General features: G+C 49.8%; 2 protein-coding genes across 4 annotated transcripts in view; one reads left to right on the top strand and one right to left on the bottom strand.

Moving 5' to 3' along the window:
* DOCK2 (dedicator of cytokinesis 2) overlaps positions 1 to 14665 on the bottom strand; it is a 401087-nt gene that overhangs the window by 176884 nt on the left and 209538 nt on the right. The gene's annotated exons all lie outside the window — the stretch shown is intronic.
* Positions 1 to 14665, top strand: part of INSYN2B (inhibitory synaptic factor family member 2B) — a 111302-nt gene that overhangs the window by 79259 nt on the left and 17378 nt on the right. The window lies entirely within an intron of this gene.

Below are 14665 nucleotides of genomic sequence, written 5' to 3'. Positions count from 1 at the left end.
GCCCCACCGCAATAACCCAGTTCAAGTGGAGGAACCACTTTGATTTCCTTGTCTAGACTAGGCACACTGTTGAGTCTGTTGCTCCCTTCTTCATCACTCAAACTCCTATGCATCCTAGAAAGCCTGGAGCAGGTGCCTCCTCCTCTAGGAAGCATCTCCTGACTACAGCAACAGGTGAAATCCCCCGAAGGCAGATTTCCACAGCCCCCTGACCTTGCCTAGAGCTTGCTTCTTACCATCTTGTCTGTGGCTCGCCCATCTCATCCTCAACGCTTGAATGTACTCCTGATGCCCAACGCAAGGTTTGCCACACGGTGGGTGATTGACAGCAGTCTATTGTAAGGGAGAAAGGAGAGAAGGAAAGAATGAAGGGAAGGAAGGAGAAAAGGAGGGAGGGAGAAAAGAATAGGAAAAAAGAGAGTTTGGGGCTTTTAATGTTGGGAGAAAGACAAGAATATTTTATGAGAACTTCATAACTTAGTGGTAAGAGATGACATAATTAAGAATCAATAGTAATTCATATATGATTAGAGCAGGGATGCCTTGGTAGCATTAGTGAGAGTTATAAGAGTTCAAATGCCCCCCGCCCCGGGAAACCTGTGGCAAAGAAACTAAGGAATGAAATTCCTAGATTTAGAATAAAAAGCACACTGGGAACACCGGGGATGCCCATTTGTTAGTCTTCACGTATCAACACGAGTAGGAAGGAACATGGTAAGCCTCACCTTTGACAGCAATGTCTTCCCTGAACAAAATGTGATCTGCGGAGAGGCCCATTTCTAGGACACTAATATCCAACAAAGGCAGTCCAAAGCCCAGACCCTCCCCAGAACTGCTCCTGACCCGTGTCCCCAAGCAGCTCTGCACAGCCCAGGACAGAAACCTTTATTCTCCGTGACTGATTTTTTGGCCCCGCGAGCCTCAGAACCCCTCGACGAGGGCAGGACTGAAATGCCAGGGCTCATTGCTGGCACACGCAGGGACTGCAGTCGCTGATTGTGGTGCTGACGTGGCATCATATTTCTAGGCAGGTGGTAGCAGGCTCTCCTTCCGTGGTCTCATTACAGCTGCCTCTGTCAGGAGAGAGCCACGAGTCCTGGCCTCACTTACAGACAGCCAAATAGAAGGCTCGAGGCAGGGTGCCAGGCACTCGAAGGATCAAGAGCCCCTGCTTTACCTAATGAGCCATACTGTCTGGGCATCCTTGAGGCCAGGGGAGGCCGTGGCTCAGTTTGGTCTAGTTCAGTTCAATAGTCTCTCTGTCACCACTGGCCTCATTCGCCAACAGTTATTGAGCTCTTACTAAATGCCTGGCACTATGTCTCATTATCTCATAATCCACACCCTGGCCTTCGAGAGCGCTCCCTTGAACTTGCCATTTTGCATTTTATATATAGGAGACCAAGGTTCAGAGGGCATGCTCCCATCACCCATGCCAGAATTAAGCCCAGATCTATCTGACACCCCAGCCTGCGCCCTTAACCACCATGTGCTCCTGTTGGAACCACCGTTCTACCAGCTTTTGTTTCTTCCTTTTAGCCTCTGTGGTTGTTGAAACTTTCCACCTGGCCATCTCACTTGCTGCTTCAAATACTCTCAAGCGGCATAAACAAGGTTTCCGGAATAGCGCCATGCACATTTATGTATGCAGTATCTGTGGGTGCTTTCGTGCTGCAAGGGCAGAGTTGAATAGTTTTAACATGCTGAGACCACATGACCTGGAAAGCTGCAGATATTTACTATCTGACCCTTGAGGGAAATAGTTTTCCAACCCTTGATACGATAGATAAGACAACCACTTTGCTAAAAGCTTAAGTTTTATTACATCACTTTTAACTTATGCTGTAATTGTGTATGTGTGCGTAGAGGTTACTCTTTTCAATCCCATTTGATAAATAAGGAAACTGATTCTCAAAGAACTCAGAGCCAGTAAAAGATAGAGCCAGCATTCAGAGCCAAGCAGTCACTCTCAACGGGCCATGATCCTAACCACAGGCTACAGCTGTCTGCATGGGACAGGCTCTCTGGCGACACTGATCCAGGGACGCTGAGTGAGATACTGCCCACCCCGGTGAGGGAGAAGACAGTGGCAGACCAGTTGATGAGTGCCTGGGTGGTAGATAGCTGGGGTGGGTTGTGGGCTCTGGGGCATTGCACATTGGCTTGTGCTGGTGACACTGGGGACACATAGAGGAGACTGGTGGCGGGTGACAGTCACTTCTGACAAAGGCGAATGTTTCCGCAGATCTGCTGACCATTGCTTGGCCAAATGATTTCCTAATAGTCTTTATCCTGAGTAGTGATTTAAAAAAGTGGTTTGGTTGTTGTACCCAGCCTGCCCCCTGATTTCTACGTGAGCAGCTTTGTAGGGAGCGGTTGTTGTTACAGTTGTTAGTCTACACTCAACAAAAGCTGGTCTCTTCCTTTCAGAACTCGCGCCGGTATTACATAGACCCAGGGATTGTGAACGTGGCCTGGGATGCAGGTGTCATCTCCATGCTCCCGGACAGTGCGACGGACCTCATCACATGGCCCTGAGGTGGCCATCTACACACAGATTAGCATAAACAGGGAGCTCACCCCTTCCCACGCCAGCTCCCTGCACTGTTGGCTCGCTTCAGTTTGAGTGAATTTGTGCCTTTAGCTGAAACTCGAATTGCTGTCCTGAGGCGTTCCACCACGGAGTCCCGGTTCCGTCTTCGGGAACACGGCAGGACAGGGCTCCTCCCCGCTGGACGTTGCGGCAAAGTCTTCAAGTGGAACATCATGTTCTCCTCACCCCCCCCCCCCCAGCCATTCCCCTTTTCTGGGTTAAAGAGCTCACATTCCTTCAACATTTTTACTGTGATGCTTTTCAAATGTCATCAGAACTCTCTTTGTTCTCAGAGGTTAGACCTGAAATTTTAGGTCTGCTCACAGATTCCTAATGAATATCCTTTTTTTTTTTTTTTTGTATTTTTCTGAAGCTGGAAACGGGGAGAGACAGTCAGACAGAATCCCGCATGCGCCCGACTGGGATCCACCCGGCACGCCCACCAGGGGCGATGCTCTGCCCACCAGGGGGGGATGCTCTGCCCCTCTGGGGGGTCGCTCTGCCATGACCAGAGCCACTCTAGCGCCTGGGGCAGAGGCCAAGGAGCCATCCCCAGCGCCCGGGCCATCCTTGCTCCAATGGAGCCTTGGCTGCGGGAGGGGAAGAGAGAGACAGAGAGGAAGGAGAGGGGGAGGGTGGAGAAGCAAATGGGCGCCTCTCCTATGTGCCCTGGCCGGGAATCGAACCCGGGTTCCCTGCACGCCAGGCTGACGCTCTACCGCTGAGCCAACCGGCCAGGGCCCCTAATGAATATTCTTATAATAAGTATTTCTGAGAGCGGAAGTCCCTAGCGATGAAATAATATACTTCCCAGCCCTAAGAAATGATGGTAACGTTCCACTGGGTTTCCCGCTTTGCCGTGGCTCACTAGGAAGCTCAGGCTAAAAGTTTATGCTTGTTTTTTTTTCTTCTTTCCTAACTTTATGCCTCCTATTTTCCACCAGTTACTATTGCCTTTGGTTTTACAGTATCTGCTTTTTATTGTAACTATGTCCTACATCCACTTCTTTTTGATCAATCCTCATACCCACTCTGTGCAGTAGCTAGATGAGTGACAATAACTTGTCTCGCTGATGAGAGTTTGGGTGGCACAACTGGGGAATGATAGACGTCTTTGCAGGTGCTCACACTTCGATAATGATGATGATGATGATGATGATGATGCCAATAGTAATGATAAAAGGAGCCAACATTTACTAAGTGCCTCTTGCCTGACAGGTACCTTTCTAAATGCTATACAACGTGACTCCATTTAAATCTTACAGCTTAGGAAGCAATATTATTAGCCACATATTACGGGTGGGGAAGGCAAAATACAAAGAAGTGAAATAATTTAATCTACTTGGTAGATTCGGGAAAATCACAGAAAGCCAGCTAGAAACCTACGCAGTCTGTCTTCAAAATGCACGCCCCGGTCCTCTGTGCCATCCTACCTAAGTGATCAGACCACTTCGAGCCGCTCCATGTGCGATGTAAGGGGCCCTGGCGTTGCACATGAAGACAGCCAGTCACGTAGCTGCTCTGGGCCCGTAAGCTTCTGACCCTTCTCCTAGGGAACGCTGGTGTGGGCTGTGGGGAGTTGCTAACCGCTGCCCCCCGGCAGCCGTGGTTTCTGGCCCCCTCCCTGTCCACCCCTATGCTCTGGGTGCCCCTCCCCATCCAGTGCCCCGCCCAGCAACCCAGGCTCAGTCACAGGGCTGGGATATAGTCACTGGCCCAGCAGGGATCATGGAGGGCGGCCAGGGCTTGGCTTGAGACCATGTCATTCGTATAAAGGTCTGTGTACAAGCAAGACAAGGGTGAAGGGGGAGAATCGGGGGACAGTGTCCCCGCCAGGAAGCAGGGGAGAAGGAAGGAAGCCAAGAGGTCTGCTGGCTGATCCTTACTACACCGATTAGGTGCCAGATACCTCATTACAAAAGCCAAATATCCTCATTCTAAAATCAGGAAACCAAGCTCAAAAAGATTAGGTGACCAGGGGTCCCCAAACTTTTTACACAGGGGGCCAGTTCACTGTCCCTCAGACCGTTGGAGGGCCGCCACATACAGTGCTCCTCTCACTGACCACCAATGAAAGAGGTGCCCCTTCCGGAAGTGCGGAGGGGGGCCGGATAAATGGCCTCAGGGGGCCGCATGCGGCCCGCAGGCCGTAGTTTGGGGACGCCTGTAGGCCATTCAGCAAGTGTAGGTGTAAACATGGGAATAACTCTTTGTAGGAAAAAGGCCCCACTAGATAATTATAAGTATTCTGTTGCAGGAGATAGAATACAACCCCTACTGGTGAGGGCTGTGGTTAGACCTGGGTATATATAGAGACGGCAAGACCCCCAGCGGCTGGAGTCGGGGTAACGCACGGGGCAGTGTGGGAGCTCCCAAGGGGTAAACTTCCTCTCAGCGGGAGAGGATAAACAAATACCCTGCCTCTGTCCAGGACAGGGGCAGGGAGAGCGCAGGTGACTAGGCGTGAGGTCCCTCCCCCCAGTGCCTTTCTCCATCGCCTACCCTGGAGGTCTGAGAAGGGCGCCTGGGGCTGGGTGGAGTCTCCGTTGCTGGTGGAGATTTGCCACAGCCCCCCGTAGGGACTTTCAAGTCCTGGGATGTTGTTCTAGCTCCGTATGACCTGGGGCCCAATGCATAGTGGCAATCATGGTAAAAACAGAACAGCAGCAACCACTGTTTATTGAGCACCTACTATGTGCTGCGGCAACCACTGTTTAACGAGCACCTACTATGTGCTGCACAGGATACTGGCAGGGCACACCATTTGCTGCTCTCAGAAAAGAGGGGTGGGGTCACGAACAGCCCTGAAGCCCTGCGTTTCTGCAAACTTCCGGCTGTGTGAGAAGCCTGCAGTGTAGGCAGGGATCCAGAAGCCTTCGCTGCGGCTGCCTGCCAGTGCTTTGTGGTACCCGGATGGATGGAGCACTGCAGATCCCGGGGCTGACAACTGTCCCTGGGGAGTGTGATGTGCCTGGGCTGCTGTGGGCCCCTCTGCCGGCCCTCACCCCAGGCACCTCTCCGGTGGGCACTGGACTGCCTCTGGGCCCCGGGGAAGCTCCTGATCTGATAAAGGTTTGAGGCCGTTCCCATCCCCCAGACCACGCTCATCTTGGGCAAATCTTTCCCTCCCTTCCACAGTTTCCTCATCTGAAAAATGGGAGCAATCATGCCTGGTCTGGGCAGGACTTGTGAGGCCAACCCGGGCTAGTATGTCTGAGAGCCCTGTGAAGACCTAAGCACTGCTGGAGGAGGCGTAGGGTCCCTGGGGTCATTCTTAGTTTCAGTGTCAGTTCTCGTATTTTCATCAACCAAATACGTCTGGTGGATTTACACAGGAGCATAGATTTCCTCAGAGCGGAAGGCTTTTCCCATTTTATTCCTAAGAGCTTTAGCTGCAGGGTGAGACTGCCAAGCGTAACCTCGGGCTCACTGAGAGGACTACGGAGTTCCAGGTGCCACAAAACCAAAGAAGGTGGTGCTGAGACGGACTCTCCCGCCCCCTGCCCTTCCACTGTGGCCGGATCCCTCCCCATGTGGAAGCTGGAAGTGCCAGCACCCCGTACTGGAAAAGAACCTTGTCGTGGCTGGTGCCAGCGCCATACCCTACCCCCTACCAATCAGTCTGTTTCCAGCAATGCAAAGCACCAGCCGCTGAGTGTCCTGCTGGCTTCCCTGACTCGAGCTGATGGAGAAGGGCAGTGAGACAGAATCCCTCACGGCTTGTGTGCCCACTCCTGTCTGACACACCATTATTCCTCACAAGATTCTCCGCTATGTCTGGGCAGGCAGCTCCCTAGCGTCTGACCCCAGGAAGAGGAAATCTAATTCTTTAAGGGCAAAACAGTATAACCTAAAAAAAAAAAAGAAGGTAAGAAAATGTCCCTAGTGAGGTAGTGAAATAGAAATGCAGTGAGAGAGAGAGAGAGAGAGAGAGAGAGAGAGATCAGAAAGAAAAACCTGGAAAGAATTCAAAGTGCTGCATGAACACACAGAGCTCTCTCTCAGTCTCCTGCTCTTTCCTCCGTGAGAAGAGGCTGGGAGAGCTGATCAGCAATCGCAGCTGATGGGAGTCCAGCTTTACCCTGGAGACGGCAGGCTGGAGGTGACCTTTCAGAAGTAGCCACACGAGCCTCCAGTGCCTCTAGCCGGGGACGTGTGGCCTGGAGAACTGTCCCCTAAGGTTCGTAGGAGAGGCCATTCCAAGAGATACTGAGTTCCCGTCTTGACATGGAACAGCCAAAGGAATGAATCACTAACCCAGAAGCACTTTTTAAAGAGGCAGGAGAGAAGGAGATGGCAATAGAAGGGTCAGGAGGAAGGGAAGAAGGAGAGCAGGGGGTGAGGGGGCGGGGGTGTGACAAGGTGGGGACAAAGGCGGGGTGAAGAACTGGGGAGAAGGTCAGCATATTCTGATTTTCCTCTCTGTCTGTCTGTCTGTTTCTAACAAGCGTAATCAGAGGGCTGGAGTGGTAGGCAGAATAAAATAGCGTTGGTGGCCTGCGCGTCCGCGTGAGTCTTCTGCACGAGGTCTGGTTCGAAAGGAGGCACCCGCACCTGAACCGGATAGAAGCCACGGTCCCCGTTCCCCCCCACCCCCACCTACGCCATCTCACTGCTGCCCTGGGGGACAGACTCCCCGGCCTCGGCACCCTGTTCCCCTCCTGCCGTCCACTCAGCGGGCGACCTGAACTGTTCCCCAAATGTGCCCTGAGCTCCTGCTCTGCCAGGGGCCACGCTGGGGGTCGGGGTACACACCAGCCGTTCCTGTTCTTCTTGAGGACTTTATAGGGAGAGGAGAGCTGCTCAGAGCCTCAGTTTCCCCATCTGTAGAACGAGAGGGTTTGTCTCAGTGGCTTTCAAACAGAGCTCGCTTGGAGCCCTGGGGTTCCAGGGTGTGGCTCGGAGTGACCAGGAGAACGCCACCCCCCCCCCCACCACCACTTTTTCCAGAACAGCCCGGCTTTATTCTGTCTCAGGTATCAGGACGGGGATTAAGCATGGATATAGAAATATGATCCCACCGTCAAAGGAGATCTGAAAACTACTGAGTGGGATGCCCCCGCCCAAGGTGGAAAGTTTCAAAGCTCTCTGTTCTCATTCTAAGGTTCTATGATTCCTTGAAGACTCTAACGCTAAGAATTCGTTCATTCATTCTTTCAACAGAGGCTTGTTGAGGTTCCTCGGTAAATGGGGACAGAGATAACCAATAGACAAAGGAGTAGAATAGGGTGCTGCTCACGGGGGGGGGGGGGCGCACAGGTGAGGAGGTCCTCCTGGAGACCAGCCTTGGAAAGGAGGACGGGAAGTTCCAACAATGGCACAGCCAGTGGTGGGGGCAGACGGACGATGAGCATCAGCCTGGCACGTCCAGGGTCGGGGGGGGGGGGGCAGGTCACAGAAAGGACGGGAGAAGTGGTGTGAGACGCAATGGTCAGGGTGGCGGGCAAGGCCAGGGGAGGCCGGTCCTTGCAGATTTTGTAAAGACTTCGGATTTTAATTTAAATGCGACAGGATGCCTTTGGAGGATTTCAAAGAGGGGCCTGATGTGATCTGATTAAATCGTATAAAGGTCAGTCCGGCTGCTCTGTGGAGGACGGATGGTAAAGGGGACAAGGACAGAGGCCTCTCCTTTGGAGGTACAAATGAGAGATGACAGAGGCTTGGGTACAAATAACAGATAACTGAGAAAAAGATAAACATGACATGTTTAAAAATGAGGAAAAAGATTTCGTGCTCACAATAGCTTTCCAGACTCCAAATAAATGAGTTTTGATCTTAACCTCAAACTTTGGTACCTGATTCTGCCACCCCACCCCCCGAGTACACCTGTGTTTAGTAATTCCAGGCGGCAAGAAGAAAGAAAGCCACTTCCTTTAGGTTTTTTTGACCAGTTGGGGGAAAGAGTCAATTCACGCAGACCCCAAACATCTGTCAGCCCCTGTTTCTTATTGAGAAAGATGCCGGGGCAACTTTCAAATCTGAAAGGCAAAGTCTTGGACCACGAACATTTAACTCTTTGATTTCAGAAGGGGGTGCAGATTTGACCAAGCAACCAGCTGAATACAAACGGAGTGAGGGGAAACTTTGGTGTAAAGAACCACAAGTCCCAGGACGAAGCGATCGGTAGTTATTTTTGGAAGTGCTCCCCACAGACTCATACTCTGGAAGGTATAAAAAGACTATAAGATGCATTCCTTTAAGAGCCTTTCAGAATGCACCCTCTAAAGACAATTGACGAGAGAGACAACAAAGAATGCACCCACTAAGCTGGAGAAAGATGACCGACTCACTCAATGGGGAAACACCTGATGGGCTCCCTGGAGTGGGAGGACTTGGGGCCTTCACCAGAGCCCTGAGGCTGACGTCAGGGGAGGGGGGGGTCTGGGTTCCAATTCCATTTCTGTGACTTAGGACAAGCCATCTAACTCATCTGGGTTTGATTCCGCTTCTTTAAAACCAGGGTAATGCTTCCCAACATGCTTAGTGGGGATTACACGGGATTTGAAAATGCTTCGTGAGTTGTAAAGTGTGGTATAAACAGTCAGACTTATTCTTACTGACTCTGAGTACAGAAGGAGAAGGGAGATAAGCAATGTGTCAGCAAATAGAGGCTTTTCTGAAAAAAACAAAGGCCCTAATCATATTCCTCCTGCTTGAAACTGACCAAGGACTCCCTACTGCCCCACGCAGGCCGTCAAACTGTGTGTCGTCTCCCCTTCCCCCCTGCCAGATCTGGTCCACTGCCCGCTTCCTAGATTCAGTTTTGTTGGAAGACAGTCACAGCCATGTGTTGACATATTGTCTATGACTGCTTTCTTGCCGCACGACAGAGTTGAATAGTTGCAACCGAGACTGTAGGGCCAGCAAAACCGAAAATATTTACTCTCTGGTCCTTTAAAGAAAAAAAAAAAAATCACTGACTTCTGGAGTCAATGATAAGGCCCAAGTCCCATCTGAAATGTAAGCACCGCCGATGCTTGAACCAGGATCTGAAGCCATGAAACGAATCATGTAGCTTCCTTGACCCAAGTCATCCCCAACGCCGCACAAGGTTATGTACCACCTCTCAGGGGTCGATTCCACCTGGGGTGGCATTTCAATGTTCCCTTCTGAGTGCTCCAAGAGGGATCAGATCTCATTCCTTTTTTGTGAGTTCCGCCATGTGTGTCACAGTGCCCAGGTCATAACAGGTCTCCATAAGGTCTAAGCCAAAGGTCGGGAACCTATGGCTCGCGAGCCAGATGTGGCTCTTTTGATGGCTGCATCTGGCTCGCAGACAAATCTTTAATAAACAAAAATAATAACGTTAAAAAATAAAACATTCTCATGTATTACAATCCATTCATTTCCTACCGCTCATGTTCATGGTTGCGGGTGGCTGGAGCCAATCACAGCTGTCCTCCGGGACAACACCAAATTTTTATTGGATAATGCGTAAAGTACACGGGTCATTGTATACAGGCTGTCACGTTGTATACATTTTAAAATATGTGGCGTTCATGGCTCTCTCAGCCAAAAAGGTTCCCAACCCCTGGTCTAACCAAATTAACTATGAGTCACAGATAGAGCGAGCATAGTACACTAAAGCAGTGGTCCCCACAACCCCTGGGCCGCAACTGGTACCGGTCCGTGGGCCATTTGGTACCGGTCTGCAGAGAAAGAATAAATAACTTACATTATTTTCTTTTTATTTATATTTAAGTCTGAACGATGTTTTATTTTTAAAAAATGACCAGATTCCCTCTGTTACATCCGTCTAAGACTCACTCTTGACGTTTGTCTCGGTCACGTGATACATTTATCCGTCCTGCCCTAAAGGCTGGTCCGTGAAAATATTTTCTGACATTAAACCGGTCTGTGGTCCCAAAAAGGTTGGGGTTCACTGCCCTAAAGGACAGACAGAGTTCATTCATCCCAGAGGCCTAGTGAGATGTCTTTGAAAGGGAAAGCAAGGTAGAAGCGAGTTAACTTGCTCCTATTCGTTACACAGATATTTATTCTATGTCAACAGGAGTTAAGGCAAATAAGGTGATACGAGATTACAAGGGGTCTTTGGGTTACGACAGTCTCGACATACGATATACTGAGTTTATGATGCTCACTCCCAAAAGACTTTAAAAAATGAGACGTGTTTCGGCTTTCCCTGTTAGCATCGTACTTCCAGACTACGTGGGCGAACTGATTTGGTTGAGAGCGGCGGAAGAGCTCGCAGTAACACGGCTCATGAGGGAGGGAGCTGGCGTCCCCCAGTACGCTTACCTACACCATTTTTGGCTTAATCGTGTTTTTATGTTCTAGACTATACAACTGTGTTAGGCTAAGTCAGTAACTTAGGCTAGGGTGTATTTCGACTTACACCAAAATTTGGGTCACCTCACTGTCGTAGGAACAGAGCTGTGTCGCAACCCGAGGACCTCCCCCCCCCGTATATTCATTCCTTTGACAAGAATTCACTTAACACAGACTTTGTATCGAGCTGGGCATAAGGCCAGGGGTTCAGAGTGGACTGTGGCCCGTCTCTGCTGTCAGGCAGCTTGCAGTCTAGCTGAGGAGGCTGAAGGTCAGCCGACAAGTACTGTACGGGGAGATGCGTGCCAGGTCAGAGGGGTACTCGACGTATGGAGGTGGCAGGGAGAAGGGCAGGACTCCTGGGAATGCCACCCGTGCACACTGCTTCCTGAAATTTATGCTCCTGTGGGAAAGCGGAAGGGGCAAGATGCACTATGAGTACCTCACGGTCTCCATTGGGTTCTGTCTGATGAACTAACAGGGACCACACCGACCATGTTATTGATGTTGACTATCTAATTGAATCCTCGTAACAACTCTATTGTTTTACGAAGGCCAAGTCACTTGTTCCAGGTCAACAGTCAGCAAGTAGAAGGTTCTAGTCCAAGTTACCCATAAGCTCAAGCCTATGCACACCGTCCTTCACCGTAAGAGCCTAAAAACCAGAGAAGACCACTGGGGGTCTATTCCAGAGAAAGTCTAAAGTTTGTGACCTACAGAGATAGCACCAAATGTTTCTGGACCTACTAAATGCACACTGATTTCATGAGGACCATCCAACGTGGACCAGACACGGTTAACAGTTGGGACATAAACAGTGGCTTAGTGTTCAATAAGTCAACAATCAAAGGAGGAGAGAATAAAATGTCACAAAGATCGGCAATAATGACCAGCCACTGGGTGTGCTGCTGCCCTCTCTGGGGAGTGATTCTGGACTCTGGCCAGGATATTAATTAAGTCCTAACCACCAAGCCCCAGGGACTCCCTATCAGTGAATGGTGAGCGGGGAGGGGAGCCTGTGAGGCCTGAGGCCCCCAAAGGGCCACTTCCTTCAGCCAGGCGCACTCCCCAGAACCCAGAATGTGTCTGTGCAAAGGTCACGGTGGGCATTCGGGGGGCAGACGGATTGGGATGCAAATTTGCAATTTTTCAAGTGAAAATGTTTATATTTACTAAGTTTCCTAGGTTATGTCTAGGACACAAGAGTTTCCACAGTAAGCTTAATTGATCAAATGATCACAGTACGCAACTTTTCATTCTTTACCTATATCAGATGTAGTGTAAAATCAATAAACATCTGGAAAAATGCCCAATTTGAAATAGATTACATAGTAAGAAATATCAGAGACAACTGTTCTCTCATTTTATTGGCAGTTTAAAAAAAAAATCAAAATCAAACTGACCAAAAGCAGTGACAAAGAGGCTCTGGTGAAAAGGCCCCATCATGCATTAAAAGTAGGGTTGCGCCTAAGTAGAACTTTCTAGAAGTAAAAGTGATAATATCAACAAAATGTAAAATGTATGAGTACTAATTCTAGTTAGGAATTCACTTCAAGGAAATAATTAAACAAGTGCTCCAAGTTTCACTCCCCCCCGAAAAATGTCACAGGATTATTAATAATACCAAATATTTGGAAACAAGATAAGTATCTACCAAAGGATACTCTTTCAATAAATCATGGTATAACTAGACAACAGAGTCCTATTAGCCTACTCAAAAGGAGGGTGTGACTCTATTGGCTATAAATGAAACTTTCTCCATGTTGCTCAGTTTTTGTCTTTTTGTTGTTTTTAATCAAAAACGCTCCCTGTGAACCTGCACGTGTGAGCCCTGGACATGGAATGCATGTGCAAGTATTGCACAGCCAGGTGCCTAGTGAATTTCAGATAATTTTTTCCCCTTTTTGTTTATTTTGTTATTTGAAGTTTTTTACAGTGAACATGTAATAGCTTTAAACACAGAAAACCAACTGTTTTTAAAGATCAAAAGAAACCACCTCAAGGGTAGATGAATCTCCCGGAGGAAAAGCAGAGCTTACACCAGAAGGATGGCTGACTTTCAGGAGGAAAATGTGGAGGGACTTTGAAACCTTTCCCAGACCTGGAGAAGGCAGGAATGTCCAGTGGTTAGCAGCCTGGGCTCCAGGATCAGTCCGTTAGGTTCAGATATCAGCTCTGTCACTACTGGGTGAGCAACTTGGGGCAAATTACCTAACGTCCTGTGCCTCGGTTTTCTTATTTACAAAAAGAGATTCTGATAGCATCTGCCTTTAAGATTGTCATGAGGATTAAAAAAGAGAGTAAATGAAAAGCAGCTATCACAATGGCTGGCACATAATCAATGTTCACTAAACGTGAGCTCTTTTGAAAAGCAGCTTCAGACAATTGTAGTCTAAGTGAGTTAACTTTACCAGAACAAAGCACTAATGAACAGTTAGGGAGAGGGAAAACATAGAGGAAAATCAGGCAAAGAAATCCACAAAAGTAGACATATAAATATCTAAGCTTTTTCAGCACAGGAGTCAAGAGTATGCAATGTGTAGGCCCTGGCCAGCTGGCTCCGTAGTAGAGCATTGGCCCAGCATTTGGAAGTCCTGGGGTCAATTCCCAGTCAGGGCACACAGGAGAAGTGGCCATCTGCTTCTCCACCCCTCCTTCTCCCTCTCTCTTTCCACTCCTGCAGCCATGGCTCGAATCGTTGGAGCAAGTTGGCCCTGGGTGCTGAGGATGGCTCCCTGGCCTTGCCTTGGGTGCTAAAAATAGCCCGGTTGCTGAGCATTAGAGCAGCAGGCCCAGATGGGCAGAGCATCACGTGGTAGGCAGAGTGCTGAGTGGATCCTGGCTGCGGCACATGTGGCAGTCTTTCTTTCTGCCTTCCTGTCTCTCACTTAAAAAAAAACTAAAATTAAAAAAAAAAAGAGTTCACACTGTGTAGTTTCAGGCATGTGACTTAACCTCACAAGTCTTAAGTGCTCATTTTGCAAAATGGGGATCATCTACTAAAAACCATCTTAGGAATTGATGTTCAGTGCTAACGCAGTGCTTGGGAAGAATACATCTTCAATACACATTTGCTACTATTAACTAAAATAGGTAGTGAGCTCCCTGCTACCATAGGTATTCTGGCAGGCGCATCTGTCACGTGAAGAGGAGGAGGCAGAGACGGCTCGGTCCTAAGATGAATGAAGGGAGGGACTACTGCCTTCTTCCCGAAGGTCACTGAAACATGAAGCTAAATTTAATAGTGGGGCTGTTTGGGACTGTCATGCAGCAGGGCAGGGACCCATCGCCAGCAGGGACATCTCCTCAGGGGGCAATGGGAGGATGCCACTCCCGGAGGGGGGGGCCAGGCCTGCTTTTCAGTGGGAAGCGCCAGGTGGCTTTCCCAAACTCGGCCCTCTCCGGAGCTCCCGGATGAGGGGGGGGAGGAGCACACCAAATACACACATACAGTGACTATTTAAGGACAGCTGCAATTGGTGTTAGGACGTATGCCATGGGAAGGCATCACGGGGGTCCGGACACAGTCTGGAGGTGAAGGCGGGGGAGGGGTCATGGGAAAGGCGCCGTGAGGAAGTAACAGGTACGCTGGGACGTCTCGGAGGAGCAGGAGGTGGCTGAGGTGCCTGGGAGTGCAGGAAGGAGTGATGCAGGCAGACGGCCCCGCAGCCAGGAGGAGACTGGCTCTGGGTGAACAGAAGGAAGGACAGCGTGGCTGACCTGCTCCTAGACCGCCGCCCACTCCGAGGCACGCAGCTGGGGGGGGGGGGGGGCTGGAATTTG

This window comes from Saccopteryx leptura, chromosome 6, assembly GCF_036850995.1.
Source record: "Saccopteryx leptura isolate mSacLep1 chromosome 6, mSacLep1_pri_phased_curated, whole genome shotgun sequence".
NCBI lineage: Eukaryota > Metazoa > Chordata > Mammalia > Chiroptera > Emballonuridae > Saccopteryx > Saccopteryx leptura.
The sequence above is the reverse complement of the archived record's forward strand: the minus strand, read 5'-3'. Positions and strand labels throughout refer to the sequence as shown.